Below are 27,728 nucleotides of genomic sequence, written 5' to 3' on the forward strand. Positions count from 1 at the left end.
CACCTCCACCGCCAGTGACGATTGGTGAGGACACAGAATTCGAGGTGGAAGCAATCCTGGACTGCAGGAAGAGAGGGAGACAAACCCAATTCTTAATTAAATGGAAAGGGTATCCACCCGAAGAAAGCTCATGGGAACCCGAAGCCAATGTACATGCCCCCAGACTCCTCCAAGAGTTTAAGGACAAATACCCAGAGAAAATTTCTCAAATAGGCATCCGGAGGCTGCCCGTCAGGGGGGGGCACTGTCAGGGCACAAACACCAGGAGAAGGGCTCTAGGACCCAGCAGCGCTATCAGCACTTTGGCAGGAGAAGGACTTTAGGACCCAGCAGCACTACCAGCAATTTACCTGGGCCTATTTAAGGAAACCTGCCAGTGATTTTAGTTGCTGGTTGATCTTCAGCTCCTCCAGTGTGTTATCCCTGTGATATTCCAGTTCCTGTCTCCTGTTACCAACCCGGCTTGTCCTTGACCTGTCTCCTGATTGCTTCCTGTGTTTGACCTCGGCTATCCACCTGACCACGCTTGCTCTGATATCCACCTGGCTCCTGATCTCGGCTATCCACCTGACCACGCTTGCTCTGATATCCACCTGGCTCCTGATCTTGGCTATCCACCCGACCACGTTCCAGTCTCAGCATTATCCAAGTCCTGTAAACACCTCACGGGCGCCACCTGTCTGCTGATTCCACTCCAGCACTCCAGCTGTACTCTGGATCCTCCTGCACACAATCCAGCAGGCGACCCGTGCTACTTTGGGCCTGACCTCTCCTGTTCTCATCCTCAGGGGGGTCTGGAACTTAGCCGCAAGGGAAGCCCTCTCTCTCCATTGGCCTCTAGCACCAGGTACGTGATAAGGGGCAATGTGACCTTTACCGGTACTAAGCTTTTGAACAGAGTCAACCAGTTCAAATAGCTAAGTTTTTGAGAAAGTGAGAGCAGGATGACTTCTCTGCAACCCTGAAGGACAGGGAATATCAGAGCTCAGGACAGAGTCTGAGGGTTTAAAGCTAGGGAGGTATTTGTTATGTAATATTAAGTAGAATGGGCTCTAGGTAGTGGAGCTAACATCCCTATGTGCTAAGGAGGAGAGTCCACGTGACCCTGAGTGGAGAAAACCAGGCATGGACAGTCTCAAATAAGCCCACCAGCATAACCTGAGAGAAGTTTTCATGAAGGGGAACTAATGAGAGTATGTTTCTGAACATGGGATCAGACTTAGACAAACATGTTGACCCGAAAAATAATTTTAGGCTTGGACCCAAGACAGTACAAGGTCCGATGACGAATCCAAAAAGAGTCATTTCTAAATTTTGCTAAGCAGAAATCTTCCCCTGCGGGGTATTCATAGAAAACATTTAGTCTGAGAGGGTTCAGTGATTCCGGTATTAAAGCGTAACTCCACTTTTGTTGAGAAAAAAAACATCCCCCTCTGGATTATATATGTACATTACAAAGATTTTAACAAACTTTGTTGCAGATTCCAACCTGAGAAAATCCATTTGTTCCTCTGTGCCTCTGTTCTGAGTGGATCTAATGGGAGTTTCATAATTATCATTCAGCTGAGGCAGCTGCATGGCACTAAAGAGAAAAGCTTCTGGGTCTGAATCCTTTTAGACGTGTTCCTATTGGGAGTATCTCACCTAAAATTACATTTTTGCTGCAGGGGATGCCAGAAATCTGATTTGTACCTTAGTGCAGACTTCTAGGAAAATCAGTGAGCCAATCACGAAAGCAGGAAATTAGGTTTCTGTGGTGTGTTCAATACACATTCTGTGTACAGAACACCAGGTAGCCATATTGCATTGCATTTTCAGAAAATTACAGTGGCTGCAGATTAAAAATGAAAGATCATTTTTAATAACATTTAATTAGAATATGATTTGTGTCACAATTGTATACACTTGTTTTTACTTAATTTGCTATTTTTTCCCAATGAAAGTGTAGTTACCCTTTAAGGAATCACAATAACCCATTTGCTAACTGAATTTCTGTTAATGTGTGTCTCTGAGGTAACAGGCAACAGTGACACAGAAAATGATCAGCTTGCATCATTTACAGAAGATGATGGCTGGAAATGTGTAGTTGGAGGTTTAAAAGCACTATACCACTAGCCAGAGGAAAAAGACTGTCAAATTTTAAAAGATAAACATGGTAATTTTATCTCTAAGGCCAAATAAAGCAAGACCATAACAGATAGGAAGAAAACACTCACCACCTAACACTTATCACATAGCCTGTGTCTTGAAAACCACTTCAGGGTCTGGGTAATAGGCAAATGGACCATGGCCATGGACCTGTATGGCATCCTACAGCTAACTCGTTCATTGCACTATGTGCCAAGGTCAGTGTCCAGCGCAGTATTCAAGCAAACAGGCTGCTGCGGTGTCCGGGTACAGTTCCCAAGAAATACATTGAGGTCAACCAATCCAGAACTGTTAGTGAGCCAGTAGGCAATAGGCAGTCAGATCTTGATAGAAGTGTCAAAGCTGAAGAATGAAAAGAAAACCAGCATAAAACAGAAAAACTCTTCTCCAAGAGGAAAAGGGGTGCATCACCTATGGATACAAGCACAAAAGTCTTACATGGCTTAAAAAAGGCATGTATGAACCCATAACCAAAAAAGAAAAATCTCCCCAAGTGTTCCCAAAAAATATAGCCTCAGAAATGAAAAACACAATTTTTTTTATCTAAAAACAGACTTTATCAGGATTATAGTGCTCATAGTAAATGAAAAAGGGAGTACATAAAGAAAATAATGCGGGAGGGGGCTGAAAAGAACTAACCCCACATGGAAAAAACGAAAAACTAACTAACTTTTTCTTGTTTTTGCCATGTGGGGTTAGTTCTTTTCACCCCCCCCCCCTCCACATTATTTTTGGTTGTGGGTTCATATATGGCTTTTGTGGGGGTTAACACCTGGGATTAATGAGGGATGAACGGTGGTCAGTCTAGTCTATTAGACATCAGGAGACATTTTCTGTTTTGAGATAGTTCCATCAAGACAGAAGTTGGAATCACCAGTATATGCAGTTTGATACTAGAAGAGCTGCAGAAAATATCTCTAGAGACAAGTCATTTTCCTTGGAGGGACAGTTTTAGAACTTGATACTGACAGTCAGTATAGCTTTTTCAAAATAGATAGCTGGTTTGTGTTTGTTTAAGGGCAAGTGTACAAATGACAGAAAGGTCCAAGATTTATAGATACATACATGACATATCCATGATTGACATCCACGGCACCACCACATGAAGCTATAGTATTTAGATCAACTGATTAGCTCAGATATCAGGAGCAGACAGTAATTAAATATAGTAGATGAACGACCACCGTGGTAATCTCTCATTTCTCCACTGTCAAGGTGTCTCCTTTGAGTAAATATACATATATTTTCACATTTTCATTAATTTTTTTATATATTAGTTAATAAAGTTTAAGTTTTAGACCACGTGCGGTGGGTCAAGCACCCTAATTTTGTATAAAAAAGCGCAGCCGCATAGATGTGAACCTAGACTTACTCTCTTTGTAAAAAGCAAGTCTTCATGCAAAGGTGACTACCTCTAAATCACCACTATAGCTCTCCAATAAGCAGGGAGCATGAGTGTTGCTGATTGCAGAGCTATAGGCTGGAATCAACAGAGTATGTGTCTGACTTCTACTCACTCAAAAATCTGACTAGGACAAGCTGTTTTACTTAGGCTGTGCCTGGTTTAAAAGAAAAAGTACTGTAAGACTTTGCACTTCTATTGTTTTTCTGCACCTGGTATGTATTTAGCTGATTTAAACTGAAAGTCTCATTGGACATAAATCTACTTTAAACTTATATAATTTAATTTAGGCATAGGGCAAATAAAATCATCAGTGGAGATTACTTTCAGTGTAAGCCACGTGGCAAAATAATTCATAGATCCCAAAATATAGGCAGCTATGATTATGTGCAGATCTCAGTTTTTCCTGTAAAAGTCAGCCTCGCCCTCGTTGCACCTCTCAGTTAGTCCTTCAATGTAATGGAAGCTCATCTACCAACAGGAAGACTTTGAAGGTGGGAAGGGGAGGGACCAAACTAGGGATGAGTTTATAGGTCAGTCCAAACATTGACTGTGTGGGTGTTATCCAACTGCTGGACTCTTTAATAGCTCAGCCATAGCCAATCATCATGTAAAGTAGTGCTATAAATACCTGACAGCTTCCTTACTGTCAAAGTTTGCTAAAAAAGAAGCAGGTGCCAGCAGGATATTCATCTTTTGGTGAGCCTTGTTCATAATGATTGATATGGATCTGCATCACTGGGCAACACAATTGACAATGGATTTACAATATAGGACATTTTCATGTTTTTTCCTCTTTTTTTTTTTTTTTTAATTTTATTTACTAAAAGCCTTGTCCAAAAATTGTGTACGTGTGTGTTTTTACTTTTTTTTGTAAATGAGTAAGAGTACAAACACTGAACTTGTACATAGTCATCTCCTACACTGTGGTCCTCTGCCAAGAGATTATACAGTTTGTACCAAGAATCTGATCCTTCCTATAGTACCTGTCATTTAAGTGTATATACCTATCATGTTCATATATTCTAATCATGATTATATCTTTACTTAATTTATGAGACATCATTTTTATCACTTAATTTACAATTTAAGATTATCATGTGGAAAACATTGATTTGTGTTTCATCTTGAACTATGTGATGATTATGAGTATATTACCACTATTTTAAACTTGTGTTATATATATGGTTCCATTTATTATATTTTCTATATCATATTACATTCATGGTATATTTTTTTATGTCACCTAACATTTATGGTTTATTTTCTATGTCCTCTTTTTGCCTTGATGAAAGCGGCAAGGCTAAGCCCCTGACATGTGTTGGCTTTGTGCTCTGTGTCAAAGGCAAGTGAGAAGTAATTTTCCCCTTGCACCGTACATGTGCAGAGAGTATGTATTTGACAGATTTATTTGTCTAAATAAATGTTTAAGGGTTGTTTTTTTTTACTTTTATAAATGTTTCTCATTTAACGCACACTTTAATTGTTCATTTAAAAAAGCAATGATGAACAACGAAATCAACCACTGCTACACACTATCCATCACAGTCTGATGTAGTGCTGATAAAGCAGCTTTTTTCTCTATATTTAATCACAAGTCTGTTTGACTTCTCATTTTCATGGTGGTATTTCATTTGGATCTCCGTGTTAACAAATTAAATAAGTATTAACCTTGTCTTTGAAAATGATGCTTCAGAACGGTAAAGCTACCTATTTGACATGTATGAAAATGAAAAGATAAATTGGTATATACAAGTCTCAGAAAAGACAGAGCTCCTCTAATAAGTAATTACCTGCAGTGTAACTATATTGATTATGGTTGTAGCCCGTCAAGAAGGTTGGAGGTATATGAACTGAGTGAAATCAATCTTTGAGTTATACCTTAAAAAATTCAGTTCAGAATTCAGGCAAGGCTGCCACTTAGGGAATTTAGAAAGAAATCAAGCTGTAATTTAACAGTAGATGATACTTTAACGTTCCACCCAATGGCCTGCAAGAAAAAGGTTCCAAGTACATATTATATTATTCATCAAGTGAACAAATTGGTGCAATTCTCACTTCTGTTCCACAATGCTCAAAAAATGGCATGAAGCTTTGTGCAGAGTGTTCTACCTTTTGTTTAATAAAATCTTTCTTGAAAAGGTGCTTGTGTGTATAACAGCACTCTCTAAAGGACACAACAGGACCAAACTTTAAATTCCCTTGTTACAAATTGGATTTTTGGAGCAGTTAGTTGTTCTAACTGAACTTCAAAAAAAAGAAAGAAATTCACCATAATGTCATCTGCTTCAAATTGACAGTCACTGACATAAGTCCTTTGCGACTGGCAGGGTCAAATGTCTTATGAGTAAAAAAGTTTATATACCCTTAAAAAAATAATTGCAACTTTTACTTTCAGATTTATAATCTTACCAATTACACAATTTATTTAATGTCATGTCATGTTTATTCTTCTTTTTGAAATTATTGTTTGAACCTTTTTCATACTTTTTTTTAGCATCTCAGAGATATTAAGTATTGTAGAAAAAGCTTTATTATTTCAACCAGTATTGGGTAGTGAATAAATGAAAGACAGTTGCACATCAATGGCATCAGACTATTTACCAGTTTATCCAAAAAAAACAACCAGAGCAATAGTCCTTATCCAGAGACCTTCTCCTCTAATGCAATTCACCCTGTAGGGCTTGGTAGTAAAGACTCTACACCTAGGCCCCATTAGGTGAAATGCATTAGGGGAGGTGGTCCCTAGACAAAGACATCTGCTCTGGTTGTTTTGTGGAACCCACATACAAGATTTGGGCACAGTAGAATTTTTTTTTTTTTTGATAAGCACGGTGATTGGCAATTTATCACCATATATATGGACATTTTGATATTTATTTATATTACGTTTTGATGACTGTTATGCTTAACTAAATTGCTGTGAATTGTGTGTGGATGTATAGGTGTGTGTCCCAATGCCTATTACAACATGGCTGATTTACCAAATAAATAGTCAAAAGCAGGGGTAGTACACTTGCATCATCATCTCACATTACTATGTGGATGTATAGTGCACAATGAATGCAAATTGCACATTGATGTTTAGGATTTCTCTGGTGTCTACAGTGTATTCTTAGTTTACCATATATACTAAACACCATATAATTCTGGAAAAATCAATCCCAAAAAAAGGAATTGGCAATCAGGGAAAGGGACGTTGCAATACCAAGGAAATATAATGGAAAATGTAGATGCAAAAATAGATAAAAAATATCTTTTTATCAGTTCCAAATAATAAATCAGTATGCTATAGTAGCAGCAAAGAATTATTGATGCAAAAACATTATTAATACAGCAAACATTAAAAGTGCACAAAATTCCAAATGGTACAAAAAATTCAGAAAATCACTCATGTACAGCAAGACATATGGACTCTAAAAACTCCTACGCGTTTTGACAGAAGGGCATCTTCTGGGGGTATATTCGTCCAGAGTTTTAAACCATATCTGTATATATAATATAAAACAGGTAGGTAATATGCATGAAAGGGCAACAGTAATGAAACACAAAGGAAAGACATAAGAGTCCACATAAAAGATATTTGTTTCCATTGTGTATCAATATATAGATGAAACTTACATCAGCGTGAAGTACAGAAGGAATAAAATATTTTTGTTAAAAAAAATATATATTCTGGCTGTGACTTAGTGGTCTGCGGGGAAGAAAACTGAGCACTGAGGCCCAAAACCAGTGCCCACAAGGGACTGAGGCATAGATGAACAGTGTAGTGTGGGATCCCAACTCAAAAGCTCCCTTGATTACATTGGAGATGAATTCATCAAATATATGCTGCTTGACAAATACTAAGGTAATCCTGCCTGGGGGCGTGTCCAAGATGGCGACTTGAGCAGACGTGCCTGCTGAGAGCTCCGAGAGCGATTTATCCTGACTATACTCCGTGACTCCTTTTCCTACTTACCTTGGCCGTTTCGGTCCTCTGCATGCCTAGCCGATCATCCGCCCGACCGCAGCGGGCGAAGAAGCTCCGTTTTCCGCAGCCGGTGCAGTCCCCCGAGGCGCCCGCTCCCGCGCAGACTAGGCCGCAGCCGCCTTGCCCTTCCTGCAAAATGGCCTCTCAGATGGAGCAACACCCTGCTGCCGAGGTCCCGCTGCCTGGCATCCCGGAGGTCATGGCGGCCATAGTGGCCTGCCAGACGGCACTCACCACGAAGATCGAGGCGGTGCAACTGGATGTCTGTCTGATGCGGCAGGACTTTGACAAGATCCGGTCCCGTCTCACGGAGGTGGAGCAGTGTGTTGGCCCGGTGGAGGATGTGGTGGCTGAACATACGGCCTCCCTGCGGGTCCTGCATACCAAGGTGAGGGCCCTGGAGTTCCGCGCTGAGGACGCCGAGAATCGCAACCGGCGCAACAACCTCCGGATCGTGGGACTCCCGGAGGGGGCGGAAGGTAGGGACCCGACGTTGTTCGTGGAGGAGCTGCTCCGGTCCTTGCTGCCTGCGGCCCGCTACTCCCAGCATTACACCGTAGAGCGGGCTCACCGGGTCCCTCCTCGCCCGGGCCCGGAAGGCTCCCCCCCTCGCACTCTGATCCTTAGACTGCTGAATTTCAGGGACCGGGATGAGACCCTGCGGGCGGCTCGGGCGGCGGGGTCTCTGTCTTACCAGAATGCCAAGCTCATGATCTTCCCAGATTACACCGTGGAGACACAGAAGCAGCGCCGTTCCTTTGATGCTGTCAAGGCTGCGCTCCGGTCTCGGGGCATCAAGTATAATATGCTGTTCCCGGCTAAACTCCGAGTGATTGATGGTGAATCTACACGTTTTTTCACGGATCCTAGAGATGCATCGGACTGGCTGGAGCGCCTTCCCCCCCGTGGCTGAGTGGGTATCTGTTGCCCAGCGTTGTTTACATCACCTATATGTCACCGCTGGCTTGTTTGCTCTATCCTTCCTGGTTTTTTCCATAAGCCCTGGCTGCCATGTTGGCGGTGACTTGCACCACCCTTGTTGGATTGATTGCGGCCCTGCGCCTGGACGCCCAAGGATTGCTGTCTGCACCTGCGGTCGAATGAATGGCTGGCTGACTTGAACTCATTGGACCTACAGATTTGGATCCGGTTTGTGATGCTCTCGGCTGCACCATGCAGCTGCACTTGACTGGTACCGGTTGTGCCTGCCTTACCTGAGAGCCCGTTGGCCCTTGGTATCACGTCACCTGTTTGACTTGTTTGTTGTGGGGTGTTAGGGGATCCATGCCTGCCCTTGTTTTTGGGTCTGGCGGGGTGGGGGGGGGGGGACCGTGGGTTGTTTTGTTCTGACTCGCATGCTGCATTTTTTTTTGTTGTTCATTTTTGGATAACCTGCGAGCTCAGGGGTTTGTATGTACAAGGTTTTGTTTTTCTGGTTGCTCTTTATTTTGTGCCTGGTGTGGCTCCGGCCCTCTGTGGGACCCTTGAGGGGGTCTGGATGGTGTGCGGGTGGCCTGGCCCCCCGGCTTTCGGTGGAGTGGTGGTGTGGGCCTATCCTTCCTTACTGGTCCCCTTGGGTGATAATGGCGAAGGTTGATGTGATTTCCTGGAATGTGCGGGGTATGAACTCTGCGGTTAAACGCTCCTTGGTTTTTACCTTTCTGCGCAGGTATGCCCCGCACATTTGTGTGTTGCAGGAAACCCACCTGTTGGGATCTCGTACTCGGGGTCTTAGGCGGGCCTGGGTGGGCGCCCACTATCACTCCACGTATTCATGCTACGCCAGGGGGGTTAGCGTCCTCGTGCATCGATCCCTGCCTTTTCGGCTGCTGGAGGTTAGGACTGACCCGGCCGGGAGGTATGTGCTGCTACATGCTATCATACATTCTGTGCCCTTTTTGTTGGTGGGTCTTTACTTGCCTCCTCCGGTTGATCATGCCTTCCTCTACACTCTTATGCAATTGATTGTCTCGTATGATGTGGTTAATGTGCTATTGCTGGGTGACTTTAACATGTCTCCAACTCCGGATCTGGATCGCCTTCACCCTCCCTCGGTCTGGTCTGACGCCTTGGCCCGTTGGATGTCCACCTTTTCTCTGGTGGATGTCTGGCGGACCTTACACCCGTCGGATCGGGCGTTTACGTGCCACTCGGCCTCTCATCGGACTTTCTCCCGCATAGATTTGGCGCTGGCCTCTATGGAGGTTGTTAAAATGGTTGCGGCTGCCTCTATTTTGCCCCGAGGCATCTCTGACCATGCTCCCTTATTGCTTTCTCTCCGGTTGTCTGATGGGAGGCCGAGTGGAGGGTGGCGGCTGTCTAGATATTGGATATCGGAGCCCTCTATTGTGGAAGTTATGCCGGCTGAATTGTCCACTTTTTGGTCGCGCAATCTCGAGCACCCTGACCCTCTGGTCCTTTGGGATGCCTTCAAGGCCTGGTTGAGAGGAGTGTATATTACCCGTATTGCGGCAGCTCGCAGGAATTCTGTGCAGTCTCTGGAGCAGCTGGAGGCATCCCTTCGCTCAGCTGAGGAATTATATGTAGCGGCCCCTGATGCGGCCCGTTATTCATCCTTCCAACGTGCGTTGCGGGAGCTCTCGGTTTACAGGGCTGCTGCCACGGAGAAGTCCCTTCTCTCGACAGCTCAACGGATTTTTGAACATGGGGACAAAAATGGCCGTCTGTTGGCCTGGTTGTCGAGGGAACAGACTCCGGTCACGCATATAGGTCGGATCCGGTCCCCTTCGAGCGACATGGTATCTGATGTTTCTGATGTAAATTCTTGTTTTCTAGATTATTATCGGACGCTATACACCTCTAGGGTGAACTATGCTGATGATGATTTGGAGAGTTATCTGGATGGTGTCTCCCTCCCGGAGTTGGATGCGGAGACTAGGGCACGCTTGGATAAACCCATCACCTTGGAGGAGGTTCAGATGGCGTTGTCGAGGATGCAGCCTGGCAAGGCTCCGGGCCCAGATGGTATCCCAGTAGAATTTTATTCTACGTTCCAGGAACCCCTGGCGCCTCGCCTGGTGGATCTCTTGACTAAGTTTGCGGACCTGGGTGCCTTGCCGGACTCTTTCTCCGAGGCCCTCATAGTGCTCATCCTTAAGCCTGGTAGGGACCCGGAGGACTGCTCCTCGTATCGCCCTATATCCTTACTGAACGCTGATGCCAAGCTTCTGGCCAAGGTCTTGGCCATTCGTTTGTCCTCGGTCATTGAGGACCTTGTGCATGTGGATCAGACTGGTTTTATGCCGGGGAAGGGGACGGACATTAATCTCCGTCGTCTTCACCTCAACCTTTCTGCTCCCCATCTCAATCCTGGGCAGCGGGTGGTGGCCTCTCTGGATGCGGAGAAGGCTTTTGATTCGGTCGAGTGGCCGTATCTCTGGTCGGTGCTCCGTCGCTTCGGGTTTGGTCCTCGCTTTCTGGGTTGGTTGCGCCTGCTCTATCGACGACCGTCGGCTCGGGTCCGCACGAATGGCGTCGCCTCTGCGGCCTTCCCTCTGGGCAGGGGGACGAGGCAGGGCTGCCCGCTTTCCCCTGGGCTATTTGCCCTGGCTTTGGAGCCGCTGGCGGCCCTGGTTCGCTCCTCGGAGGATGTTCGCGGTTGGAGGCTGGGCTCCCTAGAGGAGAAGGTGTCCCTCTACGCCGATGACACCTTGCTGTATCTGGCGGATGCGTCCTCGTCCCTGCAGGCCGCTCTGGCCATTTTCGAATCATTTGGCAGGTTTTCGGGGATATGTATTAATTGGTCCAAATCGGTGCTGTTCCCCCTCGATTCGGATGCGCGGGCCTTGGCGGCCCCTTCTCCTTTGATGTGGGTGGACGAATTTAAATATCTGGGGATCCGGATTACCAAGAACAGTGGCGACTATCTCTCCCGCAACGTTACCCCTATATTGGACCGTCTTCGCGACCGCTGCGCAGGTTGGGGATCTCTACCATTGAACCTACTGGGCCGTATTAATATCGTTAAGATGATTTTTTTGCCAAAATTCCTGTATGTATTTCGCCAGTCCCCGGTGTGGATCCCGGCCGGCTTTTTTCGTGACCTCGACGCTTGCGTCGGCTCCTTTTTATGGGCTGGTTCGCATCCCCGGTTGGCGCGGTCTACATTACAACTGCCAGTGTCGTCGGGGGGTTTAGCTCTTCCTCATTTTAAGCTTTACTTTTGGGCGGCAGTCCTGGTCACTGTCCATTGGTGGTTCGCAGGCTCCCGATCTAATGCAGCGACGTGCCTGGAGGCTGCTTGCTTGGGCTCCCTGGCGGGCCTCGGCAATCTGCCGTATCGGGGAGTGCGGGCATATCCGTCTCTACCACTGCCTACTAGATCTACCCTCAGGGTTTGGACGGCGGCTCGTGCGCGGTTTCTCCAACCTAATACTTGGTCCCCCTATCAGCCTTTGTGGGGCAATCCCTCCCTCCCTCATCTGCGGACGCTTCCGGATCCGCAGGTCTGGGCTGACCGTGGAATTCGCAGGCTAAGGGATATTATGCCAGTTGGTGAGTTGCGCACGCTTCAGGACTTGCGTGGCTCCTTTGACCTCCCCCGTTGGATTGGGTTCCGCTATCTTCAATTACGCCATGCGATCCGTGCCCAGTTCCCGACCACTCCAGTTCTCCAGACTGACCGCCTGGAGGATGTCCTCGCGCAGGCTGAGCTTCCCAAACCGTTATCCGTCCTTTATTCCACCCTCCTTGTTGAGGCCTCTCCGGCCCTGGAGCGCCTGTGGCGGCGTTGGTCTGCGGATATACCTGGCTTGGATAGGGAGGATTGGGACGACTGCTTGGGACGGGGTTCGAGCTCAGTTATAGCTGCCAGAGACAAGCTCATCTACACTAAATTTCTGCATAGGGTTTACTTCACTCCTTCGAGACTGCACAGAATGTATCCTGCACGTTCGGCTGACTGCCCTAAGTGTCTGCTGTCTGAGGGCTCCTACATGCACATGTTCTGGGACTGCCCGCGCGTGGCGGAGTTCTGGGGTGAGGTGTTTGAAGTTCTGAACACCCGCCTAGAACTTAGGGTTGTGTGCACCCCGGAGCTGGCACTTCTGGACATCCCGGACCAGGTCAGGCGCTCTAAACACTCGAGGTTAATGCTATCTTTGGTACTGTATTATGCCAGGAAAGAGATAATTCTGCGGTGGGGTTCCCCCTCCCCTCCCACGCTGTCGGCGTGGAAGGTCCTGGTTAACGGGGCCCTCCCCATGTATAAACTTACCTACATTGCTAGAAATTGCCCCCGCAAATATGATAAGATTTGGCAACCATGGGTAGATAATGTAACTTGATTTCCTATTCACTGGTTGTGTATTGCATACTGATCTACTGGTTCTCTCAGGGATCTTACTTGACCTCCTTGTATCTTGCTGTCGTATCACTGTATTGTGCTCCCACTGTGCCTTGTTGTTGCCTACTCTCAATGTACTGATGTTTTGGGATTGCTACTTCCCGTTTGCTCTCATGGTGGCCATTGTCTACACACTTACTGTATACTGTTTTTACCTTGTTTTTTTTCAATAAAGAGCAACCTTGTTTGTAAAAAAAAAAGGTAATCCTGCCTTGTCCAGTTTCACTCCCCCTTCTGGTGGATTTATGTAATGGATATAGTTTCTTTACTTATATACTATATCAGTGATGGCGAACCTTTTTGAGCCCGAGTGCCCAAACTGCAACGGAAAACCAACTTTTTTATTTCAAAGTGCCAACACTGCAATTAAACCTGAATATTGAGGTTTTTAGTTAGAAAAAAAAAAACATGTACATTTTTTGTTTTGTAATGCTAGTATGCATGTGAAAGACACCTTTGCTCTCTGCATACATTAACAGACATTAGGAGGGGTTAGAGGTGGAGATGATGGTATTTGCATATTGGTACTAGAAGTATCCACATTAAAAATCTCAAGGTTCCTGACATTCCGCAATGTAAAAATGGAAGTGTACATTAATTCCATCATAATGTGCAAAAGCAATGACATTTTATTTTTTTAATAAACAAAAGCCACAGCTTTTTGACCAAGTAATCACAGACCACACAAGGCTCAGTGTCCACCCCCAAATGTAAAAAAATGTAGTGCATGGTCACAGTCACAGAAAACCAAAGGGGTTCATCTGGATTCTTAGCACATGGCCAGGATGAAGGTACTCACACAGGAGGCCACACAGAAAGGAGTTTAAGGGAAGGCTCAGTGTCCACCCCCCCAAATTAAACAAACATGTAGTGACCTTTCTGTACGGCCATCCTGGCCATGTGCTAAGGATCCAGATTAACCCCTTTGGTTTTCTGTGACTGTGCCATGCACCACATTTTTTTTACATTGTGTGGTCTGTGATTAGAGACTTGGTCAAAAAAGCTGGAGGATCCTTGGCACACAAAGGAGGCCAGACAAAGGGGAAGGAGTAGGTGGTACAGATTTGCATGGCTTCGGTCACCAGGGAGTGAGGGGAGCACCTTGACCCGTTCTTTTCATTGTGGTATTAATTATTTTGCATTCACTTTTTTTACTGTGCATAGATAGAACATTGGATAAGATTCCCTCCACCTTACACATCTACTGCAGCAGTGGCCGCCTGGACGCATGGAGCTTAATGGGGATTTTTTTTTTTTTTTAACATCACTTGATTAGAGCCAGCTGGAGGATCCTTGGCACACAAAGGAGGCCAGACCAGAGATGTATAGTAACGAAGTAGAAATACTTAAGTACTGTACTTAAGTACCGAAATGCGGTATCTGTACTTTCCTAGAGTAGAATTTTTTTCTCCTACTTCTACTTTTACTTCACTACATTTTTTCGATGATTTCGGTACTTCTACTCCGATATTTTTTTTTTGTGCTGCATCGTTACTTTTCTCTGCCTTTCCCTTTTTCTTTTTTGTTTGGTTTCCCTCCTTACTGCTCTCTCCTACTCTTTCAATTATCCTCCCTATTCTGCCTTCCCCCCTCCCCTCCCCTTTTCTATAGGAAGGCAAAGGTAAAGATACCCCTCTTTTTCATGGGTACCTGGTCTCTGGCCATTTGGGTAGCGTTGTTCCGCTCCAAGCTTCCGCTGGGCCGGCGTGGAGTGCTCCCACATGCGCCTCTCGGCGCTCTGACATGTGTGGCGGCCTTCGGCCACTCCGCTCCTCCCCTCCTTGTCTCCATTCACTGAGCTGGGAGGCGGGGATTCTGGCGGCCGCGCAGTAGAGGCACGTGCGCATGCGCAGTGCGATCGAGGCACTGGCGGCCATCTTGGTTAAGGGAAACATGGGGGGGTCTCTGATGTAAGGGGGGGCTTTGTGTGGGCGGTCTCTGATGTAAGGGGGCTCTGTGTGGGGGGTCTCTGATGTAAGGGGGGTCTCTGATGTAAGGGGGGCTCTGTGTGGAAGGGCTCTGATGTAAGGGGAGCTCTGTGTAGAGGGGCTCTGATGTAGGGGGAGCTCTGTGGGGGGCTCTATGGGGGGGCTCTGATATAAGGGGGGCTCTGTGGGGATGGTCTCTGATGTAAGGGGGCTCTGTGTTGGGGTCTCTGGATGTAAGGGGGGCTTTGTGTGAGGGGTCTCTAAAGTAAGTAGGCTTTGTGTGGGGGGTCTCTGTTGTAAGGGGGGCTCTGTGTGGGGGGTCTCTGATATAAAGGGGGCTTTGTGTGGGGGGTCTTTGATATAAGGGGGCTCTGTGTGGGGGGTCTCTGATGTAAGGGGGCGCTGTGTGGGGGGTCTTTGATGTAAGGGGGCTCTGTGTGGGGGGGATCTGGTGTAAGGGGGCTCTGTGTGGGGGGTCTCTGATGTAAGGGGGCTCTGTGTGGGGGTCTCTGATGTAAGGGGTCTCTGTGTGGGGGGTATCTGATGTGTGGGGGTCTCTGATGTAAGGGGGCTCTGTGTGGGGGGTCTCTGATGTAAGGGGGACTCTGTGTGGGAGGGCTCTGATGTGGGGGGCTCTGATGTAAGGGGAGCTCTGTGTGGAGGGGCTCTGATGTAAGGGGAGCTCTGTGGGGGGCTCTATGGGGGGGCTCTGTGGGGATGGTCTCTGATGTAAGGGGGCTCTGTGTTGGGGTCTCTGATGTAAGGGGGGCTTTGTGTGAGGGGTCTCTAAAGTAAGGGGGCTTTGTATGGGGATGGTCTCTGATGTAAGGGGGCTCTGTGTTGGGGTCTCTGATGTAAGGGGGGCTTTGTGTGGGGGGCTTTGTGTGGGGGGCTCTGATGTAAGGGGGCTCTGTGGGGGGGTCTCTGATGTAAGGGGAGCTCTGTGTGTGGGGGGGGTCTCTGATGTAAAGGGGGCTCTGTATGGGGGTCTCTGATGTAAGGGGGCTCTGTGTGGGGGGTCTTTGATGTAAAGGGGGCTCTGTGTGGGGGGTCTTTGATGTAAAGGGGGATCTTTGTGGGGGCTGGGGGGTCTCTGCTGTAAGGGTGCTCTGTGTGGGGGGTCTCTGATGTAAGTGGGGCCTCTGTGGGGGGTTTCTGTTGTAAGGGGTCTCTGTTGGGGGGTTTCTGTTGTAAGGGGGGCTCCGTTGGGGGGTCTCTGATGTAAGGGGGGTCTCTAATGTAAGGGGGGCTAAGTTTGTAGTGATCATAAAAAAGAAAAGTCAAATGAAGTGCAAAAAAAGTGCAAGAAAAAATGTGCAGGGCGCTGGTGGGGGCGCCACAGGATCAGCTCGCACAGGGCGCTTGAACACCTAAGGCCGGCCCTGGTTGGGAGGTTCTTTCCCATTAACAGCAGCTATGAAATTATATTCATCTTGTTTTGTCACATATATATATTTGAAGATTCACAATATTTTGAACTTTTTATTGACTTAGATTTCATACACCCTTCCTTTATTTCATTATTGGAATATATTGTTGTATATCACATTGGTTTATATATGATTTTGCGCACCAATAAGCTGTGGAGAAAAAAAAACAGGCAGGGAAGAGAAGGAGGGATGCTTTAAAAGGGGAAGGGAGGGACATACTTTATCTGTTTTTTGTTTACAAAAAGTTACAGCCTAAGGAATTGTGATTGTCCTTTAGGTTAATCATTTGAATAAATCATTTGAAATAAATTCAAATAATAAAAAACAATATGATGTTCAAACTTTTGACTTCTTTCTTTAATAACTACATAACACAGTACTTCTACTTCTACTTTCAGTACTTGAGTAGAATTTTTTTTTCAAAACTACTGGTACTTTTTACTTTTAGTACTTAAGTAGCAATTTTTTTGAAAAAACTACTTGCAATACTTAAGTAAAAAAAATGTTGAATACTTTAGTACTTCCACTTAAGTAACTTTTTCTGCGAGCACTTCCACTTCTACTTAAGTCACTTTTTGATCGAGCACTTGTACTTTTACTCAAGTAGAAATTTTGAGTACTTTATACAAGTCTGGGCCAGACAAAGGGGAAGGAGTAGGTGGTACAGATTCGGTCACCAGGGAGTGAGGGGAGCACCTTGACCCGTTCTTTTCATTGTGGTATTAATTATTTTGCATTCACTTTTTTACTGTGCATAGATAGAACATTGGATAAGATTCCCTCCACCTTACACATCTACTGCAGCAGTGGCGGCCGGACGCATGGAGCTTAATGGGGATTTTTTTTTTTTTACCATCACCTGATTAGAGCCAGAGGCTCTAATAGGGCGATGCAAAGGGTGGAGCCAGGGCGCAGAGCAGTGCGTCCCGACTCCACCCATTGTGTGACAATAGCGAATGAAAATTCGCTATTGCCACACCGATCCTCCTCCTGGCCAATCAGGAAGCGCGTCCGATACGCGCTTCCTGATTGGCCGCAAGGCAAACCCTTTGCCATTGGCCGAGGAGGAGGCGGGACCGGAAGTGGAGACGCGTGGAGACTCGTGGAGACGCGCCGGGGGACAGAGTGAGGAAAAGCCGCCGCCGGGACTGAAGAAAAGCCGCTGCCAGGTAAGTGCATTGGTCTCGGGGGGGGGGAGGCCCACGGGGGGGGGGAGCCCACACTGCATTGAGGGAGGCACGCTGTGGTGCTCTGCAATGATTGGGGACAATGCTGTGGCGCTCTGCATTGATGGGGACAATGCTGTGGCGCTCTGCATTGATTGGGGACAATGCTGTGGCGCTCTGCAATGATTGGGGACAATGCTGTGGCGCTCTGAAATGATTGGGGACAATGCTGTGGCGCTCTGCATTGATTGGGGACAATGCTGTGGCACTCTGCAATGATTAGGGACAATGCTGTGGCGCTCTGCAATGATTGGGGGCAATGCTGTGGCGCTCTGCATTGATTGGGGACAATGTTGTGGCACTCTGCAATGATTGGGGACAATGCTGTGGCACTCTGAAATGATTGGGGACAATGCTGTGGCGCTCTGCAATGATTGGGGACAATGCTGTGGCACTCTGCAATGATTGGGGACAATGCTGTGGCACTCTGCATTGATTGGGGGGCAAGCTGTGGCGCTCTGCAATGATTGGGGACAATGCTGTGGCACTCTGCATTGATTGGGGGCACGCTGTGGTGCTCTCCATTGATTGGGGGGCACGCTGTGGCACTCTGCATTGATTGGGGGCACGCTGTGGCACTCAGCATTGATTGGGGGGCATGCTGTGGCGCTCTGCATTGATTGGGGGGCATGCTGTGGCACTCTGCATTGATTGGGGGGCATGCTGTGGCATTCTGCATTGATTGGGGGCATGCTGTGGCACTCTGCATTGATTGGGGGGCACGCTGTGGCGCTCTGCATTGATTGGGGGGCAAGCTGTGGCACTCTGCATTGATTGGGGGGCATGCTGTGGGATTCTGCATTGATTGGGGTGCATGCTGTAGCACTCTGCATTGATTGGGGGGCATGCTGTGGCGCTCTGCATTGATTGGGGGCACGCTGTGGCGCTCTGCATTGATTTAGGGGCACGCTGTGGCACTCTGCATTGATTGGGGGGCATGCTGTGGCATTCTGCGTTGATTGGGGGGCATGTTGTGGCACTCAGCATTGATTGGGGGGCATGCTGTGGTGCTCTGCATTGATTGGGGGCATGCTGTGGCACTCTGCATTGATTGGGGGCACGCTGGTCACTCATTTTTCTGTTTGCGCCCCCCCCCAAAAAATTTTGAGCACCAGCCGCCACTGTACTGCAGTCATTAATTATAAATTTTTTGGGCAGTGCATTTACCTCCACATTCCCATCAAGCAGCTTTAACCACTTTACTACCAGTCACGTAACCTCTACGTCAGCAGACTTTGCGGGGTTATACCGGGATGATGCCTCTAGCTAGAGGCATCATCCCGGTACCGTTGTTTGAAGCCGACGGTCGGCTTTCCGTCGGTAACGATCGATGCGGCTCGGGAGCCGCTCGATCGTTACCCGGGGGGGCGGGAGGGGACGTCCCCCCCCTCCCGCCGCCTTCCGCGGCTTTGCTCGGGGCTACCGTCCCACCGGGAGCCCCGAGCACCCAGCCGGCACGTCCGCCGGCTGGATGGAGTCCCGATGAATGCCGGAAACGGCATCGATCGGGTCTCCGATGACGTAACCCGGAGGCGGCGTCCATGACGTCACTTCCGGGTTACTGTGCTGCAAAAGGCGGCAGATTTGAAAAACGGCTGTATGCAAAAATGCCGTTTTCGGCGTTTTGCATACAGGGAAGTGTAGTGGAGGGGTCTAGGGTCTTTTAGACCCTCGATCCCTCCATAAAGTGTACCTGTCACGACATATTGCTGTCACCAGGGATGTTTACATTGCTTGTGACAGCAATAAAAGTGATCAGATTTTTTTTTTTTTTTAAAAAACCTGTAATAAAGTTTAAAAAAAAAAAAAAATAAATAGGAAAAAAAACAAAAAAAAATTTAGCCGTCCCCGTCACCGTTAGCTCGCGCACAAAAAAAAACGTATACGCAAGTCGAGCCGCAAATGAAATCGCTGTTCAAACCACACATGTGAGGTATCGCCGCGATCGCCAGAGCATGGGCAATAATTAAAAAAAAAGAGCTACACACTAACTCTAAACTGGTAACCGTTAAATAAATTTAAAGCGTCGCAGATTGAGATCTCTATTGACCGTAGTTTGTCGCCATCCCACGGGGGGGCGCAATTTTAAACCGTAACATGTTTGGTATCTATTTACTCGGCGTGACATCATCTTTCACAATATACAAAAAAAATGGGCTAACTTTACTGTTTAGTATTTTTTAAATGCAGTGAAATGTGATTTTTCAAATTTTTTCCAAAAAAATGGCGTTTTAAAGACCGCTGCGCAAATACCGCGTGACAAAAAATTTTGCAATGACCGACATTTTATTCTCCAGAGTCTTTGCTAAAAAAATATATATAATGTTTGGGGGTTCTAAGTAGTTTTCTAGGAAAAAATACTGGTTTTAACTTGTGAACAAAAAGTGTCCGAAATAGGGCTGGGGCTAAAGTGGTTAACCCTCCGGAGGGACCAGGGACACATTATACATAACGATTACACAGTATGTTCACAAAAGCTCACCTGGCATCAGTGTCTGCTTGTGTCTTCCAACCGCTCAGCAGCTCTTTCCCGCCGCACTTCACTACTGGCCTCAGAGCTGCGCCGGAGCCGCCTCTTCTTCTTCATGCCCGCCCTGGACACCTCACCCCCTGCCCTAGACTTGTGGGAGATGTAGTTAGATGGGGAGTGCAGCTTGTATGGATGGATGCCTGGTCGGTCAGTCTTCCTCCTGCGTGTCGGCAGAGAGAGCTCTGCGTGCCAGCTGTGGCGCACGTGCCATAGGTTCGCCATCACTGTACTGTTCATTGTATCTTTACTAGGACTACACTGTTCATCTATGCCTCAGTCCCTTGTGGGCACTGGTTTTGGGCCTCGATGCTCGAATGTCTTCCCCGACCACTAAGATCACAGCCAGAATATATATTTTTTTAACAAAAGATTTCATTTCTTCTGTACTTCACTCTGATGTAAGTTTCATCTATATATTAATGCACAATGGATAAAAATATATTTTATGTGGACTCTTATGTCTTTCCTTTGTGTTTAATTACTGTTGTCATTTCATGCATATTACCTACCTGTTTTATATTATACTGTATATACAGATAGGGTTTAAAACTCTGTACGAATATACCCCCAGAAGAAGATTCGGTCAATACACGTAGTTGGTTTTGGAGTCCATATGTCTTGCTGTACATGAGTGATTTTCTGTATTTTTTGTACCATTTGGAATTTTGTGCACTTTTAATGTTTGCTGAATTAATAATGTTTTTGCATCAATGATTCTTTGTTGCTACTATAGCATACTGATTTTTTACTTGGATCTAATAAAAAGATAATTTTTATCTATTTTTGCATCTACATTTTCCATTATATTTCCTTGGTATCGCAACGTCCCTTTCCCCAATTGCCAATTCCTTTTTTTGGGATTGATTTTTCCATGTTTGACTCTGGGATAGATACCAAATTTTATAGTTTAGAGTGGAACTAAGTATATTTTCAACCATATAATTCTGTTCTTCTGTCTTCTGTTCCAATAAAGTGCACTAGGGTGTAAAGTAAGCAATATGCTAAGCATAAATATAGCATATATACCAAGTAACCAGCAGGATGAAAAGACCTGCACATCATTCATTTAGATCTAAAAGGTCACACATGCATTGGATTTTGTCCCTGGAACCTAATTTCCAAGCAGCAACACATGTACACACAAAAACAAAACATTTAATAAAAGTCATTCTCTAATTTAACACACACCACCTCTTAGCTGATGTTCATTTAGGAACTAGAGCGTATATTCCATAGCAAACACCACTTGTTAGTAAATGCAACATACATGCACTGTAGTATGTGTGTGGTGTGTGTGTGTCCATGACCATTGTCATCAACTGTAGTTTTCTGGTACACTTACCTGTCATCACAGCCATTAGGTCTTCTGAGTAAGGATGCTGGAATAACTAATGGTGGCCCTACACATACCAATCTGATCAAACTATTCTACACAGAATCAGACAATTTGAATAAAAAAAAAAACAGATACTATGTCATCAATCAATTTTGAAACTGATGCATTTCATTGGAATTATTCTGATAGGTATGGACAGAAAACCAGATCATATGAAAGTATGTAGATTTACAGTATATGGCCGTATTAGGTGTATGGAGAATATTTTGTTTTTATTTTCCAGTCTTCTGTTTGTATCTTCCTTCTGGACAGTAAATCGATGGACAATATGATCGTATATAAAATTGTTCTGTGTATAGCCACCATAAGACGGATGGTGCCGTGGATGTCAATCATGGATATGTCATATTTGTATGTATAAGTCATCAGCACACCATATAGCTTGTCCAAAGCCTTTCCCCCTCCCTCTCTGCTGTAAACTATTGGTTGACATATGTACTACTGTGCAAATTTGTTTTATTGAATTATTTTCTCTTTGAAATATAAGAGCTTCCCTACTGTCATTAGACACAAAGATACAACACCAGTTTTCACCTGCAAATGGCGACACATGGTACACTTGAAATCCCTGTTTGTGATGAGAAAAGAGAGGCATATAGATGGACCCTGCTATAGTATGAAATGCTGCTAAGGCGCTACTTAATTTCTATTTTGTAAAAGCACTAAAATAAGCCTATTTCCTAGAAGAAGGAAATCCTTTCACTAACATGTCATTTCACTGCCTAAATCCTTTCACTGCCATGAACATAAAGGTTATGTCATAACAGAACTGCTTCCAGCTGGCCAGCTCAGTAAGCCCTACGTTTATGACTGCAAATTTATGGTTTCTTCAGCCCAAGTCTTGAAGTCCAAGACTCCCTATAGTTATAAATGAATGAGATGTGTGGACAACAAGTCACTGATCACATGCATCAATAACATTTACACTGTTCCCCCATGCTGCCGATGCCATTTTCTCGAATGTAAACAAAACAGCAGCGGCTGGTGTGCCTTGCAGGGCATAAAAAAACTTTATAAATGGATGTGATCACCTCCATTAATAAAGTATTCTATATTCCCCCATGTTACTACAACATTGTTTAGATTCCCTGTGAGCAGCTGTAGCGATATGGAGCAGCAGAAAGATGGGTAAACTTTACTGTAATGTTTACTGATGTTCTTGTGTAGTAAAAACGTAATAAGTAAACCTGATTTTCCTGCATAGTAGAACTGAATCAGAAGTGCTCATTGTCACATTTACCTGTTCCAGCATTAGTTTTTTTTCCACTGAATGAGTTCATTGGTTTGCAGCTAATCATCTGCCACTGGGTAGGGTAGATGCTAAATGTATATGTCTGCTACAGCTTTTTGTAGATCCACACCCATATTAAATGAATGCCCCACCCCCAATTAAAGTACACGCTTCGCTTACAGTGGCTTTCTGGACACTGGCTTTCTGGAGAAAAAAAAGGTGTCCATAAAAACGTGTTGACAACTATGCAAGGGTTCCTAACTCAAGTGTCCCTCTGTGACTCCCCATGGATCCCAGCACCTATGGGATTCTATATTCACACTAGCCTGTAACCAGCATATGTGACTTCCATGTGCACCCCAGCCAGTATCTAGTCTTTTTTCAACACTATGGCTCCCTGTGTATTCAATTTCCAACTAGTATCCCAGCACCTGTCTGATTCCATGAGTTTTCCAGTAATAAACTTGCTACTCTACAAGTAATAAACTTGTATCTCTAAGCACTCCATCCTGTATCTAGCCTTCAGTCACTTGTGTGTCTCTTATACTCTCCAGATTTCCCTTCTGTATCCAGTATCCCCATACTACAAGAGATTTGTTGCTATTATTCCTAGTGGAGTCAGCATCCCAGTGCTGCAAGAGTCTCATCCTTATATATCTTTACTCTGATACCTGATTGTGTGAATCCCAAGGTCACAACCTGGGTGTCATCAGAAGCAAAACCCATCATTCATTTTGGGGGTTCTCCTTCAAGGACTCTTACATTCACTGGGCAAGCAGACATGCTATTCTGTTCTGTGCCATTGGGTATCCTTTCCTCTCTGTTACTCAGTGCTCTCAGTGCCTCTTCTGAAGTCTACACCACTGTCTTGCCCAAGCTGCTGCTACCAAGTCCTTCTCAGCCAGTCTGCCCCTAGTGGGAATGGATTTTCCACACTCATAAAAGAGCGGTTCAGTATAGTGTTGGGTGTCCTTGGTTTCTTTCTCTAATATTGAGCTCCCTGCCAGCACAAAACAGAAGTGCCAGCCATATGCAAATATGTTTATGGCATTAAAGCAGAAGTAAACCCACCGATTTACAGTTTCAAAAAACAGTTACATTTGCAGCACGTGCTGGGAATGTGACACTCACATTGGTTGCGCTCTCAACCTAACTGTCAAACCATCAAATGGCTGGTGTCATAACTGATCACAAGTTCAGCATCATGCCAGTTGAAGATTAAACAGAGGCCAAGATGGCAGCTTCCTTGGCAGCAAATGATAGTAGGGTTTACTTCCACTTTAAGCCCACCCTTTACCATCTATATTACTGGGATGGGGGTGTGCGTTTTTCCAGCTGGTCATTTTTTAGTTTGCACCCTATGGCTTCCACATAGCCATTCGTTTTTCAATACCAGTCATGGCTGGGAGCAGGTTGGGGGAGGATTGGGCCACCTCCAGCTCACCTGTTTCCCATCCATCCATTAGCATTCATGTACTCCCATGATTGGAGACACTCAGTAGACACTCAGTTTGAGTAGTGTTAGGTAGTGTTTAGGACTGCAGAATACACAGGGTGCCTTGGAGTGGCCTGCAGCTTATACATGCGTTTGCAAATGTGTGTTAACTAAACCCCTGTTTTTAACCTATTATGTTAGACAGGTTTATTTGGTTTGTCAGCAGACTGGTGGGTAAGTATAGCAAACTAAGGGCTGGCTGGTTTCCACACACACACCTCATTTAATCCCCTTTTTCTCTTCAGTTCTGTTATATACAGGGATAGAGACGCTGTGCAGTGCTCGCCGGTGTCTCATGTAAAGTCCCAAAACTGCCCAAAATTTTCCATTAAGCCCACCCTTGTGCCACCACAGAATGTACTGTATGTGGAACGGCAACAGAGAATGCTTTAAAGAATAGGTTGTTTTTTTTTGCCTATACATATACTTAAAATCATTTATTTACATTTATTTACAGATGGTTGTTCCTTCAATTTTTTTCACCTTTTAACAAAAAGGCACTACTAAAAGTTTACAAATATTTGTTATTTATTAACATTAGTACAGTTTTATTTTTGTACATTATACCTGCTTTGCCATATAAACTTGTAACCTAACACACCATCAGTAAATTTTAATGTATTATATGTTTTTTGCCAACTGAACTGATTTCTTAAATCAAAGCCTGAGTTACAAATAACCCATATATTCTCAGAATAATGTACCATTTTTCCTTTTGCCATTCTAATTAAATGAGAAATAGACTCAGCATTGACTATAAATGGTAAGCAAATTAATTGCTAGGTTGGCAGACCTGCATTTCAGGCAGTTGTTCAGTCATGTAGACAAGTGAAAAAAATACTTGCACCAGCTTATACAATTTATCCATATAATCAAAAGCAAATATCTAACTTGCATTTAGCCTAAAGGCCCACATCTTTCAATTTGATCACTGCTTACAGAAAAAAATCAAGCAGTGCATGAGTGATGTGATGCCTTCAGTATAAAAAAGAAAGCCAAATATAAATTTTAGAATTAATGTGCACTATCAATTGTACGTTTCTCGCATGGAGAAAATCAATTGACAGACAATTTTATATCATGACTTTGTATTAAAGTTCAGAGCCAAAATACATCAGAGAGGTAAATGAGGAAATTGTAATGAATGGGGCATAAATTTGTTGTCATGGGGTGATCTGTTGTCATAGTGTGTATTTTCTACCTAGTAATACAGCATCTACTGTTAAAGTGGTTAAAGTGTATTTAAACCCAAAACGCTTTCTTTTAGCTTTGAATAGAGTTTCATATACAGTATTTAAACCAATAAAAGTCCTCTCATTTTCTGCTCCAAAGATAAAGTATTTTTTTATGATTTGTCATCATTCTCATTCCTGATAACAATCAAGATAAATTGAGGGGGTCAATCTCCATGATAGGGACATATACAGCAAATAAAACCCTGACAGAGATTTTAACCCATGCCTTGCTGGGGGTGTGCTTATCGTGCTGAGGATCTGTTATGAATTTAGGTGATGATCCCCACATTAAAAAAATATATATTGCTGCCAGGCAAAAATCCATAACAGACCAGGCCAAGGAGGAAGTGAGCAAAGCACATTGGCAAAACACCTTGTCCTCTACTGTGTAAATCTATTGTCAATTACATAATTTAGCTTTGTAGATCCATTATCAATCATGACAAATGATGACCACTGACTGGCTGAATTACAAATGCCCAACCACCAACATTTCTGCTTCCATTCCACTCCAAGCTGCAACTGACATAAGATTGGGCCGGCAGGTTGATTGTAAACAAAGGGACAAGGATTCTGGCTGATGCCATTGACCAAATAAAGCTCATGGCAGCCAGCATTCCAAATCCTTTGTTTACATTCAGTTGGTGGCTGGAAATCATATGGCTAGCAGATGAATAGGGCTGTGAATGCATCACTGCTTGCTAGGACACTGGCAGCCACTGGCTTTCTAGTAACCAGTGGCCCTGAGCGGCAAACTGTCACATTTATCAGTGGTAATAATAGCACTGCTAAATGTATGACTTCTTGCTGCAGCCAATTTCAGCTCAATGCCCCATTAAGTTTGCCCATTTACCGAACTCCACGCAGCCAAAGCTCAGTCTGAGTCCAAACTTAAATCTTATCGTATGCAGTATATATTTGACAGTAGATTATAGTATTCATTCAAAAATAGTTCTCTGCAAGATAAAATCAATATCAAGTGTGAAATAATTATAAGAATATAGCAATAATTCCTATTGTAATGTTTAAAATAAACTAATATAGTCAGTAATAAAGAATACATGAGGTGTGACAATTTAATTCCTAGAATGGACTGTAAATAAATGTTTGTGCAGGAGCATTGTCATGGTGGAGAATTCACTTATAAGGCCCAAGTTCCAGTCTTTTCTGCCAAAAAGATTCCTGTAACCTTTTCAGAATTTCCAAGTAGCAATTTTGGTTTACTGTTGTACCCAGTTTCCATGAACTTGTAGAGAACTATCCACTTGTAATCAAAAACACACCAGCATGAGTGTACAAGCATTTGCACACTGTCCACATTTGCATTTATCCTTAGCGCTTTTGGCTACCCACTTCTTGCGTCATTGTGGACATCTTCTCCCTCCTCTCTAAAACTGCCTGAGCTATAAACACTTGATTTCTTCATGGAATGTTCACCATAAGCCTGTTATAACAGAGCTAAAGTTTCACTTGCACTTTTGTCAATATTCACACAAAATGTTATGGTTATCCGCTGCTCCAGATTCTGCTCTTCATTTTCTGCCAACCACGTAACGCACACTACTTTATGTCTTCTACAACTCTGGGAAAACTGGTCTGTGACCCAGGAGAGTGCATGTTCGAACATTTCAGAACTTGCTTGAGTGCGAATGGCTGTGAATTTCCAGCTCTAAGCACTGGTATGTTCTTCACAGAGGCAGGGGAAACATTCAAATCCAGGCTGTGAAGCTATGAACAGACCTGGGCAATCAATCTCCGCTCTTATGATTACAGAGCAAGCCAACAACTAAATTTTCCTAGCCCAGGGATCTCTAAACTTTCTAAACAAAGAGCCTGTTACTGTCCTTCAGACCTTAAAAGGGCAAGAGTGACCAGTGGAAAAAGAAACTGCCCCAGCATCAGTAGGAGTAAAAAAATTGGGAGGAATAGTGCTCCATTGCTGGTGTCAGTGGGAGGAAAAATGCCCCATTGTTGGTGTCATTGAGAGGAATGGTTTCCCAATGTTGGCCTTAGTGGAAGGAATGGTGTCCCCTTGTTGGTGTCAGTTAGAGGACTAGCGCCCTGGATGGCGGACAGATAAAGGCAAGCAAAGAGCCGTGTAACGGACCCCCAATACTTCGACCAAGTATTTCTGTCTTAGGTCTCCCGAATACCACGCGATGCAGTGACTATGGCCCCCAATTCACCCCCAAATATCAGCCTAAGCTCGATGAAGGGTAAAACAAAGACTCTTTATTCAACAACTCACTTCCAATATATACAGTCTTAGGTGCTTGATTACATCATATGCAAATGTATTGTATACAGAACATAATTAACATACCTGGCCATCTGGACAGAAACAATAGGTGATTGACACTGCAGGCTCA

This window comes from Pelophylax lessonae (assembly GCF_965119305.1).
Source record: "Pelophylax lessonae genome assembly, chromosome: 5".
Classification (NCBI taxonomy): domain Eukaryota; kingdom Metazoa; phylum Chordata; class Amphibia; order Anura; family Ranidae; genus Pelophylax; species Pelophylax lessonae.